A 15646-nucleotide genomic window follows, 5' to 3' on the forward strand; every position below is an offset into this window, starting at 1 on the left:
TCCACTCTTCAACATAAACACAAATGATTGTTAATGAATGCCTAATGCCATATTCATTAGAAAATCAGGTTAATGACTGGCAATGAATATCCCAGTTACTTTATTCTTTCAAGCCTTTTTTTTTTTTTTTTTTGCTTGTTGATTACAATAGCTTTTTTGTTTACCAAAAAATTCTACCTGCATTCTAGGCTTCCTTAAAAGTTCAAGATGGAGCTTTTCTAAGGTATCAGATAACCCCATCCCTGATTCTTCTTTCTTCTTGCAGCTGCCTTTACCCTTTAGAAAGAGTCTACTATTAGAATGAAACAGAATGCACAAGATTTCCTCAGACTGTTGGCTACCATGATGGTTTATTGTTTGGAGAGCAGAAATCTCAGGACTGCTGTGTACATATGTTCAGGTGGTGCACTGAACAACCTCAGGGGGGCATTGTTTGCATTGCACACTCTGTGAATGATAGCACTCAGTTGTTCCATCTACAACCTGCAGAGCTCTGGGCAGTGGTGCTGAGAAATCTCCATTGATTTAAGAAACATGTCAGAGCAGTGTGGTTTGGGACAGCATTCAGTGCTTGGTGCTGACCACTCTGGGCAAGGGTTACCTACTCAACAGAACAAAAGCAGATGTGTGAAGCAATATGGTTGGAGTGAATGACAGGAAGTCTGCTGAGGAGGAGGACTGAGATGTATGTTATGGAACTGGGCCTGACTCTCCGTCTGATGATTCTTGCTTTGTGAATGAGATTCCTTTTCCTCCCTGAAGACATGGGGTTGCTTTCTCAATCAAACCTGATAGTTGGACTTTGAAGACCATGTGGGCTCATACCTGAACAGAGGATTATGGAGTGGACCTGGGAGTCCAGACTGTGAAATGTGATTGCTGGCTTGTCACTGCATGCTTGTGTGGTCTTGAGCATTTTCCTCATCTATTCAATGAGAATGTTGGTGATTTAGGATCCCTTTCAGTTCTTATACTCTGTGACTCCTTTTAGGATCATGGGAGAATCCACCTGTATTCTTTAAACACACTGATTGGAGGCTTACCTAGTACCCTGGTACAAAGTTGATGTCAGGGATCAGGTAGCTCCAATCCCTGATTCTTCTTTTACTTTGTAAAATTAGATTCTTCCTTTACTTTGTAAAATTAGATTCTTCCTTTACTGTGTAAGAGACACATTTCCTGACCTCATGGGAAGACAGATGGGTGTGGCTCACGTGTCCGCAGCTGTACCTGCCAGTGTGGTATGTTTACAGTACCACTCAATTTCAGTGCTATGAAAGCTTTTTAGGCCCCTCCCCCCAGTTGTTTCCTCCAGTCATTTTACCTTTCTTCTTCCACCTGGAACATCCTTCTACTTTTCTTGTCATATTCCTTCAGTCTTGGTACTTTGATCTCAGAGATGCCACTGTCTCTTCTTCCAGTTTTGTCCAAGTCTCTGTAATCCATACTCCTTGGCTCCCCATATGCCTGGATCCCATGTATCTCTCCTTTATAACATTTAGTATCATTGAAAATTTGTCTTTATTTGTGTGATTCTCTGTTTACTATCTCCTGCTTTGGATTCTGATCACCTTGAGGAGAGGAAGTGGTGGACTCACCTTTGGTTTCTTTGGTATGTAGTGTATGCTTATGACCCGGTCATAGCTCTCTAGGGGTCTCTCCTTCTTGACACCAGGCTCTCCAGGCCAATACAAGGCTGAGGCACTATATTAGCAAATATTGACCAACAAAAAGTCAAGGACCTTGAGGACGGTGACTAACCAAACAAACAAAAAGCATCAAATTGAAAAGTAGAAATACGAAAATAAATCCTGATACGGTCTTTTTTTTTTTTTTTAATTAATTTATTTATTTTTTATTGATTGATTGATTGATTGCTATGTTGGGTCTTCGTTTCTATGCTAGGGCTTTCTCTAGTTGCGGCAAGCGGGGGCCACTCTTCATCGCGGTGCGCGGGCCTCTCACTATCGCGGCCTCTCTTGTTGCGGAGCACAGGCTCCAGACGCGCAGGCTCAGTAGTTGTGGCTCACGGGCTTAGTTGCTCCGCAGCATGTGGAATCTTCCCGGACCAGGGCCCGAACCCGTGTCCCCTGCATTAGCAGGCAGATTCTCAACCACTGCGCCACCAGGGAAGCCCCAGTCTTTTTAAGGTTTGGTATTTTAAGTAAAATTACAAGGCTCCCTACCATTGTCATATCCTCAAGCGTGCCTTTCCTGACCTCCCTGAATGAACCTACTGTATCTATTGTATATTTGTTTCAGTCAGGTTTCTGCTATGATCATTCTGCATAACAATTCCAAAATCAGTAGCTTTTCATCAGCAGCATCCATTTTTTATTCATGTTTGCAGATCTGTGAGTTGGCTAAGGCTCTGCTAGCCTCAGCTGGGATTGGCTTGAGACTGTGGGTTTGAATCTATTTCATTTGTTTGAAATGAAATCTATTTCATTTGTCTCCTCCTATCTGGGACCAGTAGCTGCCTGGGGCAATTTTTTTTTTTTCTTACTAAAACAGAAATACAAGAGGCCAAGCCAAACCCTGCATGTACATTTAAAACCTCTGCTCATGTCAGGCTTGTGAACATGTCATTGGCCAAAGCAAGTCACAGGGACTGGCTCAGCATCAGTGGGACAAGGAAGAATATTTCATTTACTCAAGTGGGAGGTACTTCAAAGTCACATGGCAAAGGGTGTAAATGTTTAATTCCATTTCATCCTAATACATCACAGTGTTCTTAAAATTCTTTGTCTCTCTCATTCATAACATTTGTCACAGTTGAAATTTTACATTTATTTGTATAATTCTGTAGTTACTACCCAAGTCTTCCTCTGGACTCTTGATGGTAGGAATTGTATCTGTCTGGCCTCGCCATTGTTCCCCTAGAACCCTGGACAGCATAATGGACAATATCAGGCACTCAGTGACTGAACAGCCATTGTTTGAATTTGTTTTATTGAAGAATAATTGATTTACACTATTAATTTCAGGTATACAGCATAAGGATTCAATATCTTTACAGATTATACTCCACTGAAAGTTATTACAAGATAATGGCTGTAATTCCCTGTGCTATATCCCTGTTGCTTATCTATTTCATACATAGTAGTTTGTATCCCTTAATCCTGTACCCCTATCTGCCCCTCCCCCATCCCTCTCTCCGTCGGTAACCACTAGTTTTCTATATCTGTGAGTCTGTTTCTGTTTTACATATACATTCATTTGTATTATTTTTTAGACTCTACATATAAGTAATGTATAGTATTTGTCTTTCTCTGTCTGACTTATTTCACTAAGCATAATATTCTCTAGATGTATCCACATCGCTGCAGATGGCAGAATTTCATTCTTTTTCATGGCTGAGTAATATTCCATAAAAAAAGAATAGCTTCTGATCTGTCCCCAGATCAACTCAGGAATGGAAATATATCTTTGTGAGAATTACTGGAGTGATTCTAAATGCCTTGTTTCAAATCTTTCAGAAATCCTCCTGCGGTATTTCCATTGTGACAGTGCAACCCTGTGGGAGAGAAGGCTATCTCATGCAAACGTGAGTAACTGGAGTGCTCTTGTGCAGGACTGTGTCCATTGTGTCATCATTTGGGGTTCAGTTGCTTGATACATAAGATTTGTTCCTTCATTAAAAAATGTATAACTGGTGAAAGATTTATTTTTTAGATTTCAAAATAAGGAGAATGCTAAAAGACATTTCCCATAGAACTTTGGATCCCTGTTTGAGAATCATTCTACGCCTTTCTCCTTTACACAGAGATATGTGTGAGAAAACTGAGAAAAAACTGTATCATTAATCTGATGAGCAAGAATAGAAAGGCAGTGCTTATATGTGGTACAGCATACAGAAAAGAGGACAATGATTTCATCTTAGTCTAATCAATAAGAAGAAACAACTGAGTTCATCAAGCAAAAGGCTGACACGTTAATAGTATTCTTCCCCAGCTCACCTTGTACTCACTAGTTGCTAATGATCCCCTCTTGGGGAGAGCAGAAGTGAATGTTTATCCTGCAGTGTGCATATGCATGTCTGTAAATGGCTGTGATGTGCACATGGAGATGGTCGCCATGGCTGGCCTGACCAGTTGTCATGGAGCTGTGGTAGCTTTCCAGGTTTAGTCCCACCAGAGCTTGCTTACAAAAGCAGGATTGGGAAAAAAAGAACCTTTCGGCCAACACTGAAATTTACATCCTAAGGGCTCTAATTGCCTTCATTTCCTTCCTATTTACCATGAAGAGAATGGCAATGTCCTTTAGAGAGGACCAGAGAGCTCAGTGACACTGATGAAATCAGAAAGTCCCAAGCCCATGGGGAGGGGCGATTCTAGTTTTATCTTCCATAGTCTTTACTTTCCAAAACTTGTGGGCAAAATTGCTCCAAGTTACTGCTTGCTGAAAAGAAGCATATGGTGACTGGAAATAGAATTCAAGAGTAGAAATCAAGAGATGTAGAAAATCACACGTTAAGATGAAAGAAAAAGGCCAACTGTGGGGAGATGCAAAACGTGACCTGGTTGAAAAATGTGACCTGGTTTTCTAAGCGCTAAAACCCAGAAATATAGCTAAATAAGGCATCTACAAGATGCTGTTTCATTAGTTATTTTTCCATTTGGACTTGGAGTAATTGATTTCTTAAGAATCCTCGCAATTAACGGATTCCATGACTCCCAGCATGGACTGCGTTGTGGAGAAAACGGACTCCAGTGAAGTACCCTTATTGCTACCACTCCACCATTCATACGCAGGCCCTGAGAGGTCAAGGCTCCATGAGAGGGGACCACAGGTCCATTCCCTTGGCAGAGAGTGAAGCAGGTGACAGTGAGAACCGTATGTTGCTAATTAGCTTGTGCTACAGCCTACGGTGCCTCTCAGGCTCACAGACAGGTGCCACCTGGGTACCACCTGCCACTCCTTTCCTCAAGGTGAGGACCGGGAAGCAAGTGCAGTCCTCTGTGAACGCAGGGGCTTGGCATCAGCTGGGTCCTCTTTCAAACTGTTTTATCCCCTCCCTTTTCTTGTTTCCCCCTTTCTGCTCCTTTTCTTTCTCTTTCTCTGTGTGTTTGTGTGACTTTGGAGGAATTATAGAAGTGGGACTAAAAAATTTTAAGATGTATGTCTTTAAAAGACTTTCCTATTAGTTGTCATTGTTTATAGTAGATTGACTACTGTGTACTTTATTACATAGTATATATTATACATTGTATATTATGCATGGTATATTGTATATTGTATAGAACGTATTTTATATAACACGTTAGACATCATATATAATATACTACCATATGTAATACCTCAAATAACTATATGGTGTGTGTGTTCCAATATTATACATGATATATTGTATTTGCTGACGCCAGTGGTGGTCAGTGGGCTGTTCTAAAAGCAACAGTAAAGAAAAAAATCTTTGCCTTCTAGGAACCTATCATATAGTGAGGAACATAAATAACGGAAAATGAGCAAAATAAAGAAAGTAACTGCAGGTAATGAAAACTGCAGTGCTGTAAAGCAGGTAAATTGGGGTAATAGGTTGAGGGTGATGTGAGGTGGCCGGGGAGAGGTGGTATATGAGAGGGAGGCACCCAGGTAAAGTTCTGGCTGGCAGGAAGTGCCCCGAGGCAGACTGCTTCACGCAGAAAGAGCATCCCGAGGTGGGCAGGGCTTAGCACATCTAAGAGCTGACAGAATGGCAGTGTAGCTGGAAGCGGATGGAAAGTGGGCAGGGGCCAGGTCACACAGGGCCTCATGTGATGAATTGTGGCCAGTGAAAGGAGTTTGTCTTCTGTTCGGATTGCAAGGCAGAAGCCATATGAGAGTTTCTTTTACGGCAGGGGATGCAATGATCTGATTTCCTCTTTAAGAGTTTCACTGGCTGCTTATGCAGGATGAAGTTTTGGGGAAATAAGAGACCTCGAGTCCCATCAGGAAGTTACTAGACTATTCCAATGAGGGAAGATGGTGGCTAGGACTAGGTTCATAGCAGCTGGAAATGGAGCTGATAAGACACTGTGATGGATTGGGTGTGGGGTATGGAGCAAAGTGTAATCAAGAAGGACTTTTGGGTTTTTGGCCCAAAAACCTGGGGTGGATGATGGTGCAGGTGGTGGGGATTTGGGGAATAGATGTTTGGTAGTGATTGATCATCAGTAGTTGTGTTCAGAGAATGTTAAGTGTGATATGCTTAGTAGTTAACAGCTCATTGATCAGAACTTAGTCTCATGGTCAGATCTAGCTGCAGGAGAGGGTGGGAAATGTCCATTAACTGAGCACACTGTGACCTCAAACTCAGGGTTCTGTTACAAAGAACGAAAATAGAATGGATATTGGGATAGGTGACTAACAGTGTCTGCCACAGAAATCAGTAGTAAAAATATTGCCCAAAGTATGGCTGCCAAAAAATTACTTCAACATGACTAATGGGTCAAAGAAGAAATAATGATGAAAAGGAAAAGCTTTTCAGAATTAAATGATATAATAATAATAAGAATAAATGTGGGATGCACTTAATGTGGTTCCTGGCGGTGGATTTATACCTAAATCTCATATTAGAGAAAAATAAAAAGTTGAAAATTAAAGAATTAGGCATTCAAATTAAGGGCATATTATTAAAAAAAATTCAAAGGAAGCAAAAAGAAGGAATTAAAGTAGGACAAGAAATTACCAAAATAGAAAACAAAAATACAATTAGAGAAAATCAACAAAGCTAAAAGCTTTGTTATTGGAAGGAGTGAATAAAATAGACAAGCCTAGCAAGACTGATAAAGGGGAAAAAAAGGAGAAACAGTTTTATGAATGAAAAGGGAAATGTACCTACAAATGCAGTGGAGACTTAGAAGCTCAAGAATCAATACTATAAATAACTTATGTGAACAACTTGTAAACACTATTAAATCAATATTCAGAAGTTTTCATTCCCTCAAAAAAAGCATGCCCAGAGGGTATTGTAACTGAGCTTTATTAAAACTTTAAATGTCAGATAATCTTTATATAGAGAAAGAGAAAAAGTCACCTCAGTCATTTTTTTAAGTTAGTAAAGCTTTGAAAATAAAATGGGACAGACTATGGATCAATCTCATTTATTAAAAATATTAAATTAACTATGAGCAAAATGAAATTCAGCAATAATAGACAATAAAATAAATCATAACCAAGTAGGGTTTATTCTAGAGATGCAAAAACAGTTTAACATCAAAAAAATCAATTCATGAAATATACATTAACAGATTAAGGGAGTAAAATCATATAGCCATCCCAACGAACACTTCAGCATTAATTTATGGGAAAAAAGGAACATTTAGAAAACTGGGAATATTAAGGAACTTCCTTAACCTGAAAAATAATCCATAAAAAGCCTACAGGAAAAATAATCAGACTTAATAGCGGGCCTTTGGATGCATTTCTATTAAAGTAAGGGAAACCAGAATGTCTGCTATTATTGTTTCTATTCAGCAATGTCCTGAGGGGACAAAGCAATGAAATATATGTTTTAAAAAGTTACAAGAATTGGGAAGAAAAGGACAATATTGATTATATGCCTTGAAAATTATCTCCAAATTATTAAATCATGAATTATTAAAACCAAAAATAAAGTCAGCTTGGAATAAATCTAACAAAATATTTGTAAAACACATATGGAGAAAAGTACAAAATGTTACTGAATGACATAAAGAAGGACCTGAATAAAGGAAGAGACAGTATGCTAAGGAATGAGAGATAATCACAGTGTTTTTGGTGAAGTTAGAGAGCAGATCCTACAAGTTGTCTGGAAGATCAAGGACTAAGTATAAATAAGAGTTATGAAGAACAAAATATGGGAACTTGTTGTATCAGCTACCAAGACCTTCATAAAGATATAATAATAAGACAATGAGCTATTGGCTCAAGTATAGGCCAACGGAGCAGAATAGAATATATAAATCTTATATATTCTTATATAAATTCTTCTTTTTTTAACATTTTTATTGGAATATAATTGCTTTACATTGTTGTGTTAGTTTCTGCTGTATAACAAAGTGAATCAGCTATACGTATACTTATATCCCCATATCCACTCCCTCTTGCGTCTCCCTCCCACCCTCCCTATCCCACCCCTCTAGGTGGTCACAAAGCACCTGAGCTGATCTCCCTGTGCTATGCGGCTGCTTCCCACTAGCTAACTGTTGTACATTTGGTAGTGTATATATGTCCATGCCACTCTCTCACTTTGTCCCAGCTTACCCTTCCCCCTCCCCGTGTCCTTAAATCCATCCTCTACGTCTGTGTCTTTATTCCTGTCCTGCCCCTAGGTTCTTCAGAACCATTTTTTTTTTTTTTTAGATTCCATATATTTGTGTTAGCATATGGTATTTGTTTTTCCCTTTCTGACTTACTTCACTCTGTATGACAGACTCTAGGTCCATCCACCTCACTACAAATAACTCAATTTCATTTCTTTTTAATGGCTGAGTAACATTCCATTGTATATATGTGCCACATCTTCTTTATCCATTCATCTGTTGATGAACACTTAGGTTGCTTCCATGTGCTGGCTGTTGTAAATAGAGCTGCAGTGAACATTGTGGTACGTGACTCTTTTTGAATTATGTTTTTCTCAGGGTATATGCCCAGTAGTGGAATTACTGGGTCGTATGGTAGTTCTATTTTTAGTTGTTTAAGGAACCTCCATACTGTTCTCCATAGTGGCTGTATCAATTTACATTCCCACCAACAGTGCAAGAGGGTTCCCTTTTCTCCACACCCTCTCCAGCATTTTTTGTTTGTAGATTTTTTGATGATGGCCATTCTGACCAGTTCTTATATAAATTCTTATATAAATCTTATGTAAATCTCATTATATACAGAAGGTACATTAGATACTGATGAGGAAAGGAAGAATTCTTTAATGAACGGTGCCTGAAACAACTGGAAATCCCTACAGAAAAAAGGCGAAAATGTATACCTACTTTATAGCATGTAGAAAAGTAAATTTTGGGTGATTTTAAGACCTACATGTACAAGGAATAACTTTTAGAAAAGAATAAAAAATATTTTTGTGACATTAAATGTCTAGGAAAGTTTTCTTCAGCAAGGAATGTAAATCACAAACTTTAAAAGTATGTTGATAAATTTTACTACATTAAAATTAGAACATTTTGTTGACTGAGATTTATAACAAAAGTGTAAAGACGAGTTAACAATAAATATCAGGAAAGTAAATATTAACAAGGGGTTGGTATCTTGAATTTACAGAGAATTCATACCAGTTGGTAAGAAAAAGATAAGTAATGGGGTAGAAAGAGGAGCAAAGGATAGGAATTGACAATTCGCAAAGAGGAAAGCTGAATATCTAATAAATGTGCTAATTGATGTTTAGGCTTACTTATATCCATCAGTGGACATAAATTTTAAAAATCTTATGATAACAACTGTTGGCAAATATGCAGAGAAATGAGAAGTCTTGTACACACTGCTGGGGAATCACTTTGGAGAGCATTATCACCATCTAACGCAATTATAGAATGCAAACACCTTTGTCCCAACAATTTCCCACCAGGTATGAATTTAGAGACTATGTGTACTCAAGGATACATATAAAAGAATGTTTTTTGTTGCCCTGATTTTCGATAATGACAAACTGAAAAGACATACCTGACCATTAACAGGAGAATGGATAAATACATTATGACATATTTATATAATGGTATAGTATTGTAACATTGTAGTTTAAAGGAATTGCAAGTAGTTTAAAGGAATGAGTTAAAGCTACACATACCATCAAGGATAAATCTCAATAACCTGATGTATGGATAAATCAAGTCACAGAAATAATTATGTGTTTAATGTGATAGATATTGTCATTTAGGCCAGATCAATCTACATGCCTTTGCTTTCCTTTCCCAATTTAGAGTCATTTGAGACAGACAAATCAGACAGTTGGTGGTAAAAATATATTCCATGTCAAAGCCGGATTGAAGGACTTAGTAATGTTTCCAAAAATATGAACAGATCATATCATTCTCCTGCTCACAAACCTGCAATGTGCTTTGATTTAACTCCCAATAAAATCCAGAGTCGTTATTATGGCTCTAAGACCCTGCACCATCGGAGTCCCACTACCTTCTTGGTCTCGTCCCTCATCCCTTTCTCTCCAGCCTGTCTCTAGTCCAGCTCTCCAAGCCCCCTTTTCACTTACTGTTCTAGTGTTCTAGTGCAAGGTCCTAGAGTGCACCTTGCTCCCTCCCTTCTTCCAGATCTCAGCCCCACTTGCCTCAGAACTAGAGAAACCTGGTTGGATGGGACATGCAGGATTGGAGCTCTCCTAAGTAAATCGATTTAGAATTACTCACCAGCTAGTCTGTGCTCAAGGATCTAAAACAATGGTGTCCAAATTTTAACTGCAAACTCCTAGCAATGAGAAAAAGATTGAGTGCCTATCTCCAATCTACTTACATTTATTTATGTATATGTACTACTCCATTCGTTAGTGTTATAAACTATGTTCTAATGTATTTATAAATTATAAATATATAATAAAATACATATCCCGTCAAATTTAAAAAATAAATGAGACAAGTGAACATTATTTTTTCATGTCTAATCATGATGATTTCATACTATCTTTAAATAATGTCAAGAAACATTGTGCACAAGGGTTATTGTTAGTAAGAGTGGATATAAAGTCTTTATATATGTAGTCTTCATATATATAAAGTCTAGAAGTCTTCTTACTAAATTTCAAATATCTTGGCCAACTTCTTGACAGCTTCTTTGAGATCATCATTTTTTTCACCTTGTAGTGTGGCACATGAAGATATCATACTAGAAAAAAGAGAAGTGTTGACTCAGCCATTTTCTCAGTTGATTAATTCATCAAATACTGATTCAGTTACTGCTGTGTGCTAAATGTAAGCTCCCTAAGCGTAGGGGCCAGGCTGTCTGTTTTACTTTGGTTAGATCCTCAGCTCCGGGCAGGATGCGTGGTGCATGGTAGATGCTTGTTATCTGTTGAATATCAGCTTAGTATTTGTTGAATAAATGAATGAATGAGCCGAGTGCCCTGCAGGTGCGGGGGAGACCCAGGTGAGCCTCTGACCCCGCTTTCCTATTGCTGTGTTTAGCTGTTGTTCCCGGAATGACCTTGCTTTGCTCCTGAAGCTCCCACATCTGTACCACTGGCCCCGCCAGCCTTGTTTCCCTGCACCCAGCCTCACACTGGATAGAATTTGCTCTGCCCCATTTGGAGTCAGCCTCCATGACTGGGCTTTCATCTGGACCTCACAATGAGCTGTGTACTCACTCCACCCCTCCAGTGCTTGCTTTCCTTTTGCTCTGCTAGAGCCTTTCCAGGTAGCTTTGCTAGGAAACACTTCTTAGTATTTGTGGAAAAAAAATACGTTGCTTTCTGGAAAGTATGCTTTCAATTGGCTGCACATTTCAGATCACAGTCAAATCAGCGATTGTGTATTAAACACATATTCTAAAGTTACGTGCCATTCAAGGCTTGTATACAAGCTGTGGTGGTTTCACGTGGAGAAAGATACAGGAGTTGGTCATAAACAGGTCAGTAACCCTTGCACGCATCCGTTCCACACAAGTGTTAAAATGGATATTTAAAAGAATGAACTGGAGGCAGCTGGGTGAGCTGAGGGCTATAAGAGGTAGGTAAATGTAGGGCAGGTCCTGAAACTTGTGTTCTAGAAAAGAGCATCATTTTCTCAGCAGGTGTAAGTGAGCTAGATTTGGACAGGAGGGCATTTTCAGACCTTTTATGAGTGAGTAATTTGGAAAGTGGAGTGTCTTCATCTCAGCATGCCAGGTAGCGAGCTCATTCTCTATTTCCTCTATGATTTCAGAAGTGGATTAATCCTGCTGTGGCTGAGATGGTCTGGGGACACCTTTTGTATTCAACTAAGTGTTTCTGCAGACATTTAAGTTTGGCTTTTCTAATATCCAATATGAAAGTCTGAAAGAAAAAGAGAGGAATGTCCACTTACTTTGGAAAAGCGAATATTAATTGTCCCAGACGATAGCTGGCAAGTCAGGGTCCTACAGAAATGATAACAAGCGCGTATCTGCGTCCCTGGAGGAGGGCCCACTGGGGACCCTGCTGATCTCCAGCATGTTGCTCTGCCTAGAAGCATAGAGCACAGAGCTGGAAAGGGTTATGTTTCAGAAGTGGAATCACACATATAGAGCTGTGAATAAACATCACAGGTTTTCGCTTTTAACAGACCTGGGTTGTTGTCAGGGTTAAGTGAGTTAACAAGTGTTCGATGTTTCATTCATTCAACAGATTGTATTAAGTGAAATATATACACAGCAGGCATTGTTTTAGTCATAATTAGTGAACAGAATGAAAGACTCTATCCTCGTGGAGTTTCCATTCCAGTGTCAGAGCCAGTTAAGGAACAGATGGGTCAGATAGTGGTAAATACTATAGAGAAAATGTTGGATAAGAGAATGGGGGCATGTGCCATTGTGGATAGTATATCACTAGGATTCTTATTTGCAAACAACAGAAGCTGACTCTGGTTGATTGATCAGTGAAGGGGTTAAGCTAAATAAAATTGGGTGGTTCACAGGATCATCAGGAGTGTTAGGGGACCAGATCCAAAGGTAGGCTTCTTAGAACAGTGTCTCAGAGGACCTTGCAGAATGGATCTGATCCCTGCTACCACCTGCCTCCACCTCCACCACTGAGAATGAGATGCTGTAGTTTATGCTGCTGCTACTTCTGTGCCAGGGACTCGGACTTGCAGTTTCTTCTACTGGCAGAAAGAGGAAGAGCTTCCTGCCTTTTTCTCACATGTTACTAGTTCAGGAGTCTGGCTGCGGATGCCAGTGCCTGGGCATTGACAGTATCCACAGATTTGAGTTCAAGGTTAAACGAGTTAGCGCTAAAAACCAAATTCAGCAAAGCTGTAGGATACAAAATCAACATGCAAAACTCAGTTGTATTTCTGTACACTAGCAATGAACACTCTGGAAGGGAAATTAAGAAAATAATTCTATTTATAATAGCATAAAAAAGAATAAAATACTTATAAATAAATTTAACCAAGGAAGTGAAGGATTTGTATGTTGAAAACCATTAATCAATGCTGAAGGAAATTAAAGACCTAAATAAATGCAAAGACATCTTGTGTTCACAGATTGAAAGACTTGGCATTACTGATAAGATAATATTACTACCTAAAGTGATCTTCAAATTCAATGCAATCCCTATCAAAATCCCAACTTTTTAAAAATAGAAAAATTCATCCTTGGAGTTTCCTGGCATTCCAGTGGTTAGGACCCAGCATTTTCACTGCAGGGGCCCAAGTTTGATCTCTGGTCAGGGAACTAAGATCCCACAGGCCATATGGCATGGCCAAAAAAAAAAAAAAAAAAAAAAAATCATCCTAAATTCATATGGAATGTCAAGGGACCCCAAATAGCCAAAACAATCTTGGAAAAGAAGTACAAATTTGGAAGGCTCACACTTCCTGATGTCAAAACTTGCTACAAAGCTACAGTAATCTAAACAGTGTGGTACTGTCATAAGGATTAACAAATAGACCAAAGGAATAGAACTGAAAGCCCAAAAACAAACCCTCACACATATGGTCAATTGATTTTGACAAGGGTGCTAAGATCATTCACTGGAGAAAGGACAGTCTTTTCAATAAATTTTGCTGAGAGAACTGGATATTCAGATGCAAAAGAATGAAATTGGACCTTACAATATATAAAGTTAGCTCAGAGTGGATCAAAGACCTAAATGTAAGAGCTAAAACTATAAAAGTCTTAGCAGAAAACATAGGGAAAATTCTTCACATGGAAAAGTCTTCAACCATTGCCATAGATTTGGCAGTGATTTCTTAAATTTGACACCAAAACACAGGCAACAAAAGAAAGAATAAATTGGACTTCACCAAAATTAAACACTTTTGTGATAACTCCCCTTTAGCTCCTTCCCTCAGGTTCCCTGGCAACCTCAACTTTCTATCTCTCTGAATTTGCCTTTTCTAGATACCACATATGTCCTTTGAGTTATCACATCAAAGATAAGATGATGTGATAACCGCATGATATCATGTGGTTATCATGATAACCACATGATAAGAGGTTAATTATCCAGAATATATGAAGAACTCTTTTTTTTAATTGAAGTATAGTTGGTTTACAATGTTGTGTTCATTTCTGCTGCACAGCAAAGTGACTCAGTCATACATATATATACATTCTTTTTTTAATATTCTTTTCCATTATGGTTTATCATAGGATATTGAATATAGTTCCCTGTGCTGTACAGTAGGACCTTGTTGTGTATCCATCCTGTATATAAAAGCTTACATCTGCTAACCCCAACCTCCCACTCCATCCCTTCCCAACCCCCTCCCCCTTGGCAACCACCAGTCTGTTCTCTATGCCCGTGATTCCGTTTCTGTTTCATAGATAGGTTCATTTGTGTCATATTTTAGATTCCACATATAAGTGATATCATGGTATTTGTCTTTCTCCTTCTGACTAACTTCACTTAGTATGATAATCTCTAGTTGCATTCATGTTGCTGCAAATGGCATTATTTCATTCTTTTTTATGGCTGGCTCTATGAAGTAGTATATGAAGTACTCTTATAACTCAACACAAAAAAACAAGTTATTGGATTAAAAAAGGATCAAATGACTTGAATGGACATTTCTCTGAAGAATATATACAAATGGCCAGTAAGCATATGGAAAGTTATTCAACACCATTAGCCACTAGGGAAATGCAAATTAAAACCACAATAAGATATTTCTTCACACTCATTAGGATGGCTATTATTAAAAAAACAGAAAATAACAAGTGTTGGCAAGGATGTGGGGAAATTGGAACCCTGGTGCATTGCTAGTGGGAGTATAAAATGATGTAGCCACTGTGCGATATGGACCCCAAAGAACTCAAAACAGAGACTCAAACAGATATGAGTATGCCAGTATTCATAGCAGCACTATTCACAACAGCCAAAGTGTAGAAACAACACAGTGTCCTTAATAGATGACTGGATAATCATAATGTGGTATATCCATACACTAGAATATTATTCAGCTATAAAAAGGAATGAAGTTTTGATATTTGCTAAAACATGAATGGACCTTGGAAACATTATTCTAGGTAAAAAATAGTGTATGATTCCATTTATATGTGGTATCTAGAAGAGGCAAATTCAGAGAGACAGAAAGTTAAGGTTGCCAGGGAACCTGAGGGAAGGAGCTAAAGGGGAGCTATCACTTAATGGATACAGAGTTTCTGTTTGAGATGATGAAAAATTTCTGGGAATAGTGGTGATCATTACTGCACAACATTGTGAATGTTAATGACACTGAATTGTATACTCAAAAATGCTTAAAATAGTAAAATTTCCTGTTTTGTATAATTTAAAATTATAAAAAATAAAGATGAAATGGTGTAAAGCACTTAGAACTATGCCTGGAACATAGTAAGTGCTCTGTAAATGGTAGCTATTAATATTTTGTGCCAGACACTGGGGATGCAATTGTAAGAGAGTGAAGAGAAAAGACATACAGAGGAATGAAAATCAGACTGGCAGTGGAGTTTCCAGCAGCAATGCTGGAGGCCAAAGACATTGAAATAACATCTTTAATGTGCTGAGAGTAAATTAGCCTTGTGTCACTAG

At 38.5% G+C, this 15646-nt stretch overlaps 1 protein-coding gene across 2 annotated transcripts in view; it reads left to right on the forward strand.

The window, feature by feature from the left end:
* The window catches only part of LOC309640585 (uncharacterized protein C12orf42), a 181304-nt gene that overhangs the window by 73626 nt on the left and 92032 nt on the right, over nt 1-15646 (forward strand). Inside the window, exons 1-2 of one of the 2 annotated variants that reach the window (XR_014252284.1) lie at nt 2444-3547; nt 5425-14024. The gene's annotated coding sequence lies outside the window, so the exon portion shown is untranslated. Of the gene's footprint in view, nt 1-2443; nt 3548-5424; nt 14025-15646 lie in introns of those variants that run through there. The other variant, XM_082419541.1, reaches the window with a different exon arrangement.

Source organism: Balaenoptera physalus (genome assembly GCF_965194825.1).
Source record: "Balaenoptera physalus genome assembly, chromosome: 13".
In the NCBI taxonomy this organism is placed as follows: domain Eukaryota; kingdom Metazoa; phylum Chordata; class Mammalia; order Artiodactyla; family Balaenopteridae; genus Balaenoptera; species Balaenoptera physalus.